Genomic DNA, 12,766 nt, shown 5'->3' on the forward strand with positions numbered 1-12,766 from the left:
AGAAAACTTGTCAGTCGTTTAACAACTATTATAATTGTAGTAATGTCTATGGAGACCCATTGGTTGATACGAGAAATCATTTGAAGCAGTTTAATAAAGAATGTTAAACTATATTTAAAACTGTAATTAAAACTTCAACTTATATTAATTATCTGAATCCAGTGGCCAGTTGGAACAGATAATCAACAAAGTTTCCATTTTGCAGCAACAGCGCAAAATGTTTCAACAATAATTTGTATTATGTCTGAGTCTAGTTCTGTCTTATCAGCTTTGTTTCGGAATGTGTTCAATACATTACGTTTTTTTTCATTATTACCATACAATACATAGATTTAAGAATAAATGAAACAAATAATACAACATTGACCTAAAACAGCAGACAGATTTGGCCACCCTGACCTCCTCAGGCAGGTCTTTACGACCAGCAGTGATGCCTCTGAGGGTCTCAGGGTGCAGGACGGGGCATAGGGTTTATAAAAGGTCACAAACATATCTTAACATACCAGCAATACAATTTAAGAATGTATTCTTAAAGTAATATAATCTTCTCTTCTTCTTACACCTACAGCGCACACCCTGAACAGTGTGCTCCTTGTTTACATGTTCCTCTGCACACTCAGATGCAGGACATACAAACACTCTTTTGCTATTTATTTTCATTTGCAGCACATCTATACTACCAGAATTTTGCAAAACACTATATATTATTTATTTTTCTCAAGTCATTTACTTTTGGTGAGTTAACTAAAGCTTAGTTTATTTTACCCTGGCTATGGACTGATTCATTATTAGTTGTTACAAAACATGCACAAGACGGCGGTTAGTACAAGAAAAACCACACTGCAATTAGATGAACAAACATGAACTCATAATAAACACCAGCGCGACAGCAAAGTTCATCCAGCTCAATTTAGTCCGGATTAAAGAGGTTTCAGAGAGTGTATACAAGTCCTAGATCGGTGCCTGAAGACCGTCCAAGAGCAATAACTAGCTTATCCTCTTGCGACCCCACTATCCCTGTTCTAGTGGTTCTATGCCCCCCCGATCAGGAGCACATAGACTTTTTTCTCCTCTACCCTTTCTATCCGAAACTACACAGTTAACTGTAGTCCTACTCGACCAGCCTATACACACGCCACTATACACACGCCATCATGTTCATCACAACGATGAAACACAGTTTTGTTCTACACTTGCATGCCACTGCCCACCCGTGATCAATTAGCCTATAATTTTATGTATGCACCCCGGACCGGCACCAGCTCCTCCAGCAATGTAGGGAGCTGTGGCGCATCAGGTAATGCACACACCTCGCACTTGCCAGCACGTCGTAAATGGCCACAAGCCACGAGAGTGCTTTTAAACCGTCTCGTTTTTACTAGAGACGGCGGTGGTGTGAGTTAAAGCTATAGACAAAAGCTGTGATTTTCTCCCTCTGAGTTCACTTCACCAGCTCATGCAGATACGGGGAGGTATTTTACACACATCCCCCGGAGCCGCAGCTGGAGCCGTGTTTTTTTTAGAGGCGCTGGGGGTAATATCTGCTTGTGTTAACTGCTAGTGTTGGCCGCTGAAACCCCCGGAATCTCGGCGATTTGTTCACTACAAATCTCTATTTTGATTTCACACAGAAGTTCCACTTTACTGCTGCCCTCATTAAGGTCTTTTTAAACATCTCCGTGTATGCCTGCACGGCACATACGTCCCGAGCAGCACACACAGAGGGAACCAGCCAAGACAGAGTCCCTGGATGATCCCCTGGGGTTACTAGCCCCAAATGTTCATTAACCAAAACGAAACGCAGCCGCTTAGCTTCACAGATAATTTTAGGATACCGTCAATCACAGATTCTGGTAAGGCAATGTCCAAATGTAGATTTGAAATCACACTTACCAGTTTCTGAAGATCTGTTGGTATCCTGCCGACAACGCCAATTTGTGGAGGAAACTTCTGTGTAGCAATGCATGGAGTCACCGACTCAGGAAGGAGTCACGGTGAGAGTTGGAGCTTTGATGTCAAACACTGATGGATTTATTCAGAGTATTCGGCCGGAGGATTCACATCACAAATCAAAGAGTCAGAGGTTCTGACTACACGGTAGAGTTGCCACGTCAATTCTGAAGAGCCTCTCTCTATGCTAGACCTTTTAACTGGTTCACAGAGAATCAACATCTCTGAAGGAGTAGACTAAACAGCTGGGAACACTGAGCCACCTGCGTCCGACACTCATGGCCTCAAAGATTTCACATCTTAGAGTCCACAAACACCGATAAGGAAGTGCCTCAGCGTTCTCACAACAATTACCATTCGTGCCAGACAAGTTGACCGGTCACAAACTGGTGACAACAACACATATGGCACCAATGCCTTTCCTTAAAGGAGATAACAGACGTCAGAGTAGATCATAAAACGTCACAGAGCAAAAGGTTAGATATCTAGAAGAATTATTCCTTAACATTAAGTACAGTCCGCGGCACTGTGAGTGCAGATGTCGATGTGTCCCATTATCATTCATATCATATCACATCATAATGTATCATATATTTCCTTATCTGAGTCAGCTTCTTGAGCCGTATCTGGCCGTGCAACACACAGTGTCACATACTGTATGCAGAAGTATTATTTTAAGCAACACATTAAGTTGACAAAACACTCGAGTCAAATGTAATTAAAGTCAGATCCACTCGTGTCTTATACGGGGCAGTGATATTATAAACCTGTTAATGTACGCATTCCAACGCTTTTTCTGTTACCAGCTGTATTCACCTTGCAGGTGCAGCTATGTGGCTTTTATCCTGGATAAAGTGTTTAAGTCATGGATGTTTAAAGTTTAACTTCTTCATATTTGACTAATATTAAAGTTCAATTTTCATTCAGGAAGTATGACGCTGCGCTGTCAGTACGCTTGTCCATGTTTGAGATTGGTCGAATGGTCCAAATACCACCCCTTTCATGTGAACGCGCACCTAACTAGATAGGACACGGCTGGCTTGAGCGATCCACTTGATAACCAGCGTCGTAGTACAGTTTAGCGAGAGCGCGTATGTTTTGGATTGGGCCAACCGGCTAACTCAAACATATCCAGGTTAGGAAAATCCGGCTTCGTAGTACAGGCCTCAGGTCTAATGCAGATCTGAGTCTCCTTGACATCATCAACTCTGCAGGCGACAGGCCTGTGGTCGCGTGAGGTGTGATGCGGTAACTGAACAGAAACCTTGACAGTCTAGTTTGCAATGTTTCACCTTTCATCTTTTTCATCCCCCCTTTGAAGGTTTGGACCGCCCTCTCTGCCAGCCCATTAGAAGACGGGTGAAACGGTGCTGACCTCACATGGCGGATGCCATTTTGTTTCATGAAAGTCTCAAATTCAGCACTTGTGAAACAGGTTCCGTTGTCTGACACCAACATTTTTGGCAGTCCAAAAACACTGAAACTCTGACGCAGCTTTTCAATGGTCACCTGTGATGTAGCTGACTTCACTGGATACATTTCCATCCATTTTGAGTGAGCATCCACTATCAGTAGAAACATCTCTCCCAGGAAAGGGCCTGCATAGTCCACATGAATTCTCGACCAGGGAGACTCCGGCCACTCCCAGGGATGTAATGGTGCTGATGGTGGTGACTTGTGGTGCTTTTGGCACTCCTCACAAGACTACACTTCCTTTTCTACATCCTGGTCCATCCCCGGCCACCATACATAAGATCTAGCCAGACCTTTCATCTTTGACATGCCGGAATGTGTTTGGTGCAGTACTTTCAATATCTTTTCCCTGCCTTTGTTTGGTACGATGACTCTGGCTCCCCAGAGCACGCAGCCATCCCTCACACTCAGTTATTCTCTCCTCTGATGACACGGGTTGAGAGGAGCCTCAGTCACTGAAGGCCATCCCGACAGGACATAACCATGAACTTGAGACAATATTACATCCTTATCTGTCCAGTGTTTTATTTTGGCTGTGTCCACGAGTGTGTCATCCAGAAGATCAATCATGAGCACTTGTTCTGCGGTCTCACTCTCTCGCACATCTTCCGACAGCGGCAGTCTGCTTAATGCGTCCGCATTAGCGTTGTTCTTTCCTGGTTTGTACACAATGTGATACTCATAGGCACTCAGGTGCACTGCCCATCTCTGAACTCTAGGGGAACCCATCTGTGGAATGGGTTTCTTTTCGTTGAAGAGAGAGATCAGTGGCTTGTGATCTGTATAGATGGTGAAAGTTCGACCATACAAGTACTTGTGGAATTTCTTGATTGCAAATATAACTGCTAAGCCTTCTTTGTCTAGCTGTGAGTAATTCTTTTCAGCAGGCGCTAGGGTACGCGACATGAACCCCAAAGGACGTTCAGTTCCATCGTCCATTACGTGTGATAAAACAGCGCCCACCCCGTAAGGTGACGCATCACATGACATAATTAACTCTCGGTCAGCAGAGTAATGCACCAACACTTCTGCTGAGTTTAACAGGGCCTTTGATTTTTTAAAAGCCTCTTCCTGTTTCTTTTGCCATGTCCATCGCACATCTTGTCGCAGGAGCTCACGCAGTGGTGCCAATAGTGTAGCTAAGTTTGGCAGAAATGTGTTATAGTAATTTAGCAAACCTAAGTACGACTTGAGTTCAGTAACATTTGTGGGGTTGGGAGCCTCCATGATGGCTTTGACTTTCTTTTCCACAGGGTGAAGTCCCTGTGCGTCCACTCGATGTCCCAGATATTCCACTTCCTCTTCCAGGAAAGTGCACTTGCTCCTTCTCAGACGCAATCCTGCCTCCTCCAGCTTTGCCAACACTGTCTCGAGGTTCTGCAGATGGTCTTCCTCATCCACACCGCTCACCAGGATGTCATCTAAATACACTGCCACAAAAGGAATGCCTCGCAGGAGAGCTTCCATTGTCCTCTGAAATATAGCTGGGGCTGATGCTACTCCAAAAGGCAGTCTGTTGTATGTGAATAAGCCTCTGTGCGTATTCACTGTTAAGTATTTCTTTGATTCATCATCCATGAGTATTTGCTGGTATGCATGACTCATGTCCAACTTTGTGAACTGTTTTCCTCCTGTCAGTGCTGCAAACAGGTCTTCCATTCGGGGTATGGGGTATTGTTCAAGTGAGGAAACTGTATTTACAGTGAGCTTGTAGTCTCCACATAGCCTTACTGTCCCAACAGGCTTCAGTATTGGAACCACTGGTGCTGCCCATTCTGCATGTTTAACAGGTGAGATTACTCCCTCTTTCAACAATCTGTCTATTTCTTCATCTACTTTGGTGCGCATGGCGTACGGGACACACCTCGGACGGAAGAAACGAGGGACTGCATCAGCCTTTACATGGATGGTAGCTTTCATACCTTTCAGTGTGCCAAGCTCCTCTTTGAAGACATTTTCATGTTTGCTCAGTACTTGCTGCAGCGATTTGTCCTCTGTCTTCAGGTGTTTCAGGACTCGGGATTTGTGTCTGAGCTTGATTTCTTTCCAACTCGGATGTATTTCCTCCAGCCAGCCTCTTCCCAGCAGGCTGGGGCCGTCCCCTTTAACCACAATAGCCGCGTTCACACCAAGTACTTTCCTGTACTTAGTTCCGGCACTAAGAGCCCTGGCGCTTTTAACCCCAGGGCTCTTAGTACAGATCGCGTTCACACCGGAGTACTTTTCCCTGAGGGAAGATTACGCAAATGAGCCGTTGACGTCACTTCTTCTTCTTCTGCGTTGGCTTTACTGGCAGGCCACAAACCACTTCACGGCGAGTACAGTAGGTGGCGGTAAGCACCTTAAAGTTGTTTGCAATCCGCTACAAAACAAGAGAAGAAGAAGAAGAAAAACTTCCCGTGTATACTGTCTGTTGTTTACCTTCCGACCGGAGATGGAGTCGACTGAAGTTGTGCTGTTTGTGCTCATGTTATACAGCTTTGTAACTTCGTTAATGCGGCCAGAGCCTGAGCCTATTAGGCGTCCGACAAAAATCCGGAGCCGCCACACGTCGAATGCTATAATCGCAAAGTTTCTTCAGCATCAAAGGCAGTTCAAAAGCTTTAGGAAAAGGATTGGCCGACGGAAAGCACACATGATTGCCATGTTTCACCGTAGGATGGCTGATACAGGATCTGTTTAATCGCCATGTCGGTTTTCTTTATTGAAAATGTAAAATGTAACTAAACAGTGGTACATGTCAGTAAACATTGTCAATATAAAATAAAGTGTCAGTTGTACTATATAATAACAGTAATAACAATATAAAATAAACTGTCCCAGCTGTAGGGAGTCTCAGCAGCAAACCCACCTTAATGATATATATCTTCCTGAGACCCACTGCATCCGTCTGCCATAAACACTATGCAAACATACATGTTAGTTTTGGCCCATAGTGGACTCCATGTTGTGTTGTGTGAAATGGGGGGGAATTAAAAGTTTAGGTCAAATAATATTTAAAATTATATAAATTATCATATTTGTGTATGTGCCGCTGCCATTCCCCCACAAGGTTGCAACATTGATGATAAATAAATGACAAATAAAGCTTTGCCAGTTTATAACCGATGAAACATGATGGTATCAGAATAATCACTTACATGTGATGTATAGGATGCTACACAGGTCACAAAAGATAAAGTGTCAGGAGAAATAAGCTTAATCACCATGTCGGTTTTCTTTATTGCACTCTCAAGACATAACATTAAATAGAACAATTTTAAATGTAAATAAAGTGTCAGTTGTACATGTCAGTAAACATTATATATAAAATAAAGTCATAACAGTAATAACAATATAAAATAAACTGTCCCACTGGTGTCCCAGTGTCAGGCACAATGCAACTATCTAGGTGACCCCATTTTCAACTCTGCTTCCAGGCATGTGCTTTATTTGCCTCGGTAATAATGATGAATAATACTTAATAGACACATTAAGTGTAAGTGTAATATTCTTTATTGTATTTACAAAAACTATACCAAATAAACTGTTATTAAATGCAGTTTGTCGCTCATCCTGCCACTCCTGGCGCTGCGCCGACGCTTCCTCATGGCGCAGCGCCCACACTTCATCCTGGTGCTGCTGGCGCTCCATCTGCTGCTTGAACACTTCTGCCTGGCGCTCCATCGAGGTGAGCATCTTGTCCTCCGTTTCCTGGGCCTTGGTGAACAGCACCATCTGATCTCCACACAGCGACTCATTCACCACGGCACGCCGGTCCTCCAACGCCTGGGCGGTGTCAAAGAAATTCGCATCCCGTGTCCGCTTTCCTAAGAGGGGAAAATAAGCAAGATACAAGATCTGTTTAGTCGCCATGTAGTTTTACAACATACTAGGAATGTATTTTCACAAATAGAATTAAGGTTTCACAAATCTGAAACTGTGTTCTAAAGAATCTTTTGACTCTCTGGGATAATCCAGTCCAGATTTGATGAGTCTAGGTATAGTGGTTTTAGATCAGGACCTGGTCTAAAGTGGTCTACATGTAAAAAAAGCACTGAAATCTCCCTTTTTTGTATTTTCACAAATAGAATTAAGGTTTCACAAATCTGAAACTGTGTTATAAAGAATGTTTGGCCTCTCTGGGATAATCCAGTCCAAATAAATCGTGTTTTGTTCTAACATTGCCTCTGGATAAAATCATCAAGGGTTTGTTAGGAGTACTGGGAGCTGAAATGGCCCATCTCATACACACATTCAGACATCAAATGTCTAAATGCAGCAAAATTCTCAGTAAAATGTGAATAAACACACTTAACAGGCCAAGTGCACAGGGCTGGTTTGTAGTGTTAGCACTTATGAGCATGCAGACAAAGTGGATGCTTAGAGCACCTCTTTGAAAAGTAACATTTAGGGAAACAACACTTATTTTTAAATTGTGGAAAAGAAAACACAATGTGTTCATGAGATTGATGGACCAGTTTTTGAGTGCTCAAAAATGTCAGCTGTTAAATCCACTGCATAAATGCAACATTACAAAATATGAACTGCAAGTTATTCACAAGTCAAAACGTTTTCATAGCTAGCTAGATGTAGCTAGCTCGGGGCCGGTGTTAGCCTATTATGGCTAGCATGGCTAGCTTGATCTACTGAGCAAATAAAAGTACATCTGAGACCATTATTGTGCAGATTAAAACCCCAGTGCATGTAGTTGATTTTACCTTCGTCGTGGTAGTCATCGTTGGCCACTGAATCCGTCGTTTGTAGTCCTGCCCGAGTTTCTTTATATTTAGCCGGCTGTGCACAATTCCCAGGTCGAGTGAAAGCTACCGAACTGGCTTCAGTAGAATTCCCTGGGTCGCGTCCTCTGCGTAGATCTACAGAAGCGCCGACACCTCCTCATCATTTCTTGATGCTTGCCATAACTGCTTTCAAAAACAAACACAACGCACGGAGCGTTGTGTTTTTGTAGCGAGGAAAAACAATGGCGTCTCCACACAATATTTTCAGAGTTGTACGGGCGTGGTTTGCAATTCGCCCAGCCAATCAGCACTGAGGCACTTTTAGAGCACTTTTCACCCACAGAAAAGTACGCTCTCTGAGCTGGCTCTAAAAATGGGGGTAAAAGTACCCGAGATTAAGTACGATTTTTGGTGTGAACGCGACATAAGGGGTACTCACGGAACTAAAACGCGAAAAGTACGGTGAAAGTACTCCGGTGTGAACGCGGCTAATGAGGGGCAGGTACCGCCTTTGATGTTTGTATTTCACTTTAACAAGGGCAGCTCCGACCACATTAACAGGGTCACCCGTATAAGACTTGATGTGGATTTTGGTTGGTCTCAAACATGGACTTTTTGTGTCTTTCCATAGTCTTTGAAATGTCTGTTCATTCATTATTGTGAGACTACAGCAGAGTTCCCGTTAGCCGGTAATTACCGGACTATGACCGGTAAAATATACTGAAGACCGGCAAATCTAAATCTCTCCGGTCAAAATGTCCGGTCAAAATAATTTCCCCTTTAGCGCAATACCGCTTCAGTTGCGCCACTTATGTGACAGACAAGAATAGTAAATTCTAATGTCTAACACTTAATGTGGAGAAAGAGATGTCCTGTATGGTTTGATTGTGCGTTGATCTGTTGGTAATGGCTCGGGGTTCCGGTGGGAACAAATGCATAATGCTGCGCTATACTTTGTGGCCTCACCCGGTTGAATAGCGACGCTTATTGTTTAGGTGTCTTTTAATAAGCAGGTAGTCATATCATTAGCTAGAACTAGCTAGATCTGATCGATATGGACATAAACGCGAGTGAAGTCTAATCTGACGGGAGAGAGAGATCAGCTGCTGCTGACGAGTCGACATGCAGCTCTGCATGATCACCTGCAGCGGTGAGCGGAACAAAACACACACTTCAGGTTAGAACATCACACGTAGCTATTTTAATTACCTCTCAAACTACCTAAACTAGTTATAGATATGTTTAGTTTTACTGTCAGGTCCTTACTGATCCGCGAGCTGCATGATATTGGCGGGCTGTCAGGAGAGGGAGAGAGCACTCCGTTTTTTATTCCCGTGTTATTGTAAATTACTGTACACTTTTGAATAATGTAGTTAATCTATAATTAGTTTGTTTAATATCGAATTATATCAATTTGTTTTAAAGCTCAATAAATAACAAAGAAGACCTTTGACCGGCACTTTTCTACTTTTGTCCGGAAGATTTCAACTTTAACGGACATTTTGACCGGCGAAAAAATATTCTAACGGGAACTCTGGACTAAAATGTCTGTTCATTCATTATTGTGAGACTACAGCCAGTGTCTATCTCAAAGTTAACAAACTTACTATCCAGCTTCACTTCAACCATGTATGGGTCTACTCGTCTCAGGTGCACTTCACTCATGCGTCCCAATCTGAACCTCATCTTATTCAGTAAGAATGTATCTTCTTCTGAGCTATCACTTTGGCTCCGTTGCTCTTGTACTTTATGAGAACGGTGATATGTGGTTTGCCTCCTTTCTCTCTTTGGGTCTGCATTTTTGTTGCTGTTTCCATTCTGTGTAGATCTACTACGACAAGCTCTGGCAATGTGTCCTATTTTACCACATGCATGACATGTCTCTTGTTTAAACTTACAGTCTGCTGCTTCATGCTGGGTTCCCTTGCATCTGTAACACTCTTTGGTAGGTTCTCTGTGTGCATAAGCCTCCTGTGGCTTTTTATCCATTTTGAAGCATTTAGCTGTGGCCCCTTGGCTTTGTATCTCCTGTGCATTTTTATTTGCAGTCTCTGACGCCACAGCAATTGATAATGCTGTTTCAAATGTTAAATCCGCTTCTGATAAGAGTCGTCTCTGAATCCGATCTTCATTTATTCCACAGACGATCCTGTCTCTCAACCTCTGCTGCAAAGTGTTACCATAGTTGCAATCCTGCGCTAACCGACGCAGCTCAGCCACGTATTCCATTACTGACTCATTGGGCTCACGGTTGCGGGAGTCAAACTTGTACCTTTGCACAATTTCACTAGGCTTTGGGTCAAAGTGATTTTTTAGCAGCTCCACAAGTTGTGTGTAAGTCTTATCCTTGGGCTTATCCGGACTGAGGAGGTTTTTCATAAGGCTGTATGTTGATGATCCCACAACACTTATTAATATGGCTCTTTGTCTGTCTCCATTTTCAATTTCATTAGCCTCAAAAAACTGTTCCAATACCTCACAGTATTCTTCCCACTTCTGATTTTTTGCATCAAAAGGTGCCAGCGTGCCAATCATTGCCATTGTGTGTCAATGAATCCTCTCCTCCACCCGCAGACTTTGCTAATAATTTGAGCTAGCTGCCGCTAACGTCCCAAACCTGCATGTAAGGTGCTAACCAGTCCGTTCGGCATGTCCTCTTTGATCCCGTATTGATCCTTGTCTTAATCCTCTTCTTAATCCTCGTCGCCAATAATATGTTGTATCTTGTGATCAATAATTGTATGTCCACAACATAGGAGTAGATTTAACTGGTTTTACTTTGGTAACATGCTTCCGGGACTTCCTCGTGGGAACATGTACAACAGGCTCTTTTTAATACCAAGAGTGAGTTTGCCCCCTGCTGGACAAATGCAATAACATGTAATAATAACACAAGGTAAGATACCACATCCAGAATGTGGCTTTTCTTTTAAAATCATATTGTGACATTCTTACTGAAGAGACTTGCAATTATTTGCTCTAGACTTCTGCTTTCAGACGTAGTTAATTATGAAGTTATATTAATTAATGATATAGTCTTAAAGTTACAACCGGCCCTTTGAGTGCAACCATAATGCTGATGTGGCCCGTGATGAAATTGAGTTTGACACCCCTGCTTTAGACCCTTTATCAGCACGTGCTGCAGGTAGTACATCCTGAAGTAAAAGTACAAACACCACACTGTGAAAATACTCCATTATTATAATTATTATGGAAGAGCAAACCTACCAAAATAAATATATTTATAAAAATACATACATTGAATAATATGCTATTTAATTTACTGATTTAAATATTACCCATGCATGTAGGCACTAGTTGATTAAATGTGACATACATTGATACTTTAGTTTTAATGTGCTTCTTTATTCACCTTTTCTTTTTAAATGTGTAAAAGCAAATAAAAACAAATACTTTGGATTAATTCAAATTGCGCGAGAATAATTAATAAAGAAATCAATGAATAAATATGTTCAATAATAAATTAAACACATCTAAAATGTTACTTGATAAAGAATAGGGGAACTCGTACAAATGTCATTAAGTAATTCAAACGTTAATATAAATTAATGTAAAATCTCGATCAATCAATTATTGCCAACATGTATTTATAATATATTCTGTGTGTATATATATATATATATATATATATATATAAAAGTTTGGACACATCTTGTCATTCGAAGATTTTTATTTATTTAAATTGGTTCTACTTTGTAGATTTATACTGAAGACGTAAAAACTATAAAAGAACACATGGAATTATCTAGTAAACAAAAAAGTGTTAAAAAATCCAGAATATGATTTATATTTTGCTGGCTACTGCAGAATGCTGTGGTAGCCATGCTGGTTAAGGGTGCCTTGAATTCTGAATAAATCACCAACAGTGACACCAGCAAAGCCCCCCCCCCCCACCACCACCATCTCACCTCCTCCTCCATGCTTCACAGTGGGAACCACTCATGCAGAAACCATCCGCTCACCTTCTCTGCGTCTCACAAAGACACGGAGGTTGGAACCAAAAATCTCAAATTTGGACTCATCAGACCAAAGTAATAATAAATTAATAATACATTTAATTTATATAGCGCTTCTCATCTGCCAAGACAAATCTCGAAGCAAATTCGAAGTACAGATTTCCACTGGTCTAATGTCCAGTCCTTGTGTTTCTTGGCCCACACAATTCTCTTCTTCTTGTTGTTCATCCTCAGTAGTGGATCTTTGCAGCAATTGGACCATGAAGGCCTGATTCACGCAGTCTCCTCTGAACAGTGGATGTTAAGATTGTCTGCTCCTTGAGCTCTGTGATCATTTATGTGAGCTCGAATCTGAGGTGCTTTAATTTGCGGTTTCTGAGGCTGGTAACTCTGATGTATTTATCCTCTGAGCAGAGGTAACTCTTGCTCTTCCTTTCCCGGGGGGGTCCTCATGAGAGCCAGTCTCATCATAGCATTCGATGTTTTTGCGACTGCACTTGAGGATACATTCAAAGTGCTTGACATTTTCCGGATCGACTGGCCTTCATTTCTTAAAGTGATGATGGACGGTCGCTTCTCTTTACTGAGTTGAGTGGTTCTTGCTATAATATGGATTACAACAGCAGTCAAATAGGGCTTTCCACT

At 42.1% G+C, this 12,766-nt stretch overlaps 1 pseudogene; it reads right to left on the bottom strand.

The window, feature by feature from the left end:
* Positions 1-3,062: 3,062 nt before the first annotated feature.
* On the bottom strand, positions 3,063-5,539 carry LOC117482466 (annotated as a pseudogene).
* Positions 5,540-12,766: the final 7,227 nt, after the last annotated feature.

This window comes from Trematomus bernacchii, unplaced genomic scaffold (assembly GCF_902827165.1).
Source record: "Trematomus bernacchii unplaced genomic scaffold, fTreBer1.1, whole genome shotgun sequence".
NCBI lineage: Eukaryota > Metazoa > Chordata > Actinopteri > Perciformes > Nototheniidae > Trematomus > Trematomus bernacchii.